This window comes from Pyxicephalus adspersus, chromosome 1 (assembly GCF_032062135.1).
Source record: "Pyxicephalus adspersus chromosome 1, UCB_Pads_2.0, whole genome shotgun sequence".
NCBI classification, from domain to species: domain Eukaryota; kingdom Metazoa; phylum Chordata; class Amphibia; order Anura; family Pyxicephalidae; genus Pyxicephalus; species Pyxicephalus adspersus.
This window is the reverse complement of record NC_092858.1, coordinates 39,303,968-39,304,982: the sequence shown is the minus strand read 5'-3', so window position 1 is coordinate 39,304,982 and position 1,015 is coordinate 39,303,968. Positions and strand designations below refer to the sequence as shown.

The 1,015-nt window shown below is 45.4% G+C and overlaps 1 protein-coding gene across 2 annotated transcripts in view; it reads right to left on the bottom strand.

Annotated features, from left to right (window-relative positions):
• B4GALNT1 (beta-1,4-N-acetyl-galactosaminyltransferase 1) overlaps positions 1-334 on the bottom strand; it is a 63,846-nt gene extending 63,512 nt beyond the window's left edge. For both annotated transcript variants that reach the window (XM_072407261.1, XM_072407277.1), the window contains exon 1: positions 233-334. The gene's annotated coding sequence lies outside the window, so the exon portion shown is untranslated. The remainder of the gene's footprint in view (positions 1-232) is intronic.
• Positions 335-1,015: the final 681 nt, after the last annotated feature.

Below are 1,015 nucleotides of genomic sequence, written 5' to 3'. Positions count from 1 at the left end.
ACACCACAATACGGGGCTACACTAGGCGATCGTCCAGCTGTCCTCCGATGACCCGATGTCGCAGTGTATATATAGATCCCCGGTATATAAATAGCCCGGCAGCACCATAACTACTACAATAGACCCCGATACACACAATGGCCGGTTCTTACACACCGATCCCCTTGGTAACACATCATTACATATAATGAATGAAAGGCGGCCATCATAACACACGATTTGTGTTGCTTACCTCCGTATAGAAAGACACCCGGTCCGTGGCCAATCCGCAGCTCTCCCCGTCCTGATCTCCCCGGTCACAGCATCTGGCTATGGGTTTCCTCCTCTAATGCTGTCAAATTGGTGCACAGGCCGAGGGGCGCCCCCTGTGGTGATCGGTGCGCACTGCAGGCCTCCCGGCAATGGCTGAGATAGGGAGGCTTTATTCTCATGCAAAGCTCCATGTAAATGTACACAGCCGGCTATTCCTGACTGATCACAAAGAGCTGCGGACAGTGCAGGGCCAATATGGTGCTGAATGGATGGGGTCAGCATTGTAAAACATCTGCCCAGGCTGGGGGGTCAACCCAAAACTGGAGATGTAATGAAATCCTATGCAAATACAAGTGACAACATACTCAGGCTTAGCAAATCTCCAAAGTCATCTTTACATCAGATTTATAGCTCAAAAATGGGAAAAATGGTTCTGTATTAGGACAATAAAACAAAGGAACCTGTCTGTTCATAATCCTCTGTATAATGTATTTACAGGATAGGGTGGAGGGATACACAGGCTTTTGTAGGCATCATTTTGAAATGTTTTATGATATTTTTATTATCTAATGATTGTGATATACAAGAAACCTCCCGCGGCTTGCTATCGACACCCGTTGTTTGCCTCCACCACATATCAACCCAAATTCCACTGTTGTAAATCAGCAATCAATACATTTGATAACAGTGACATATCACACATGACAATTCTATAGAAATCTCCACTCGTCCAGCACTCTAATAATATCCTTCGACATATTTA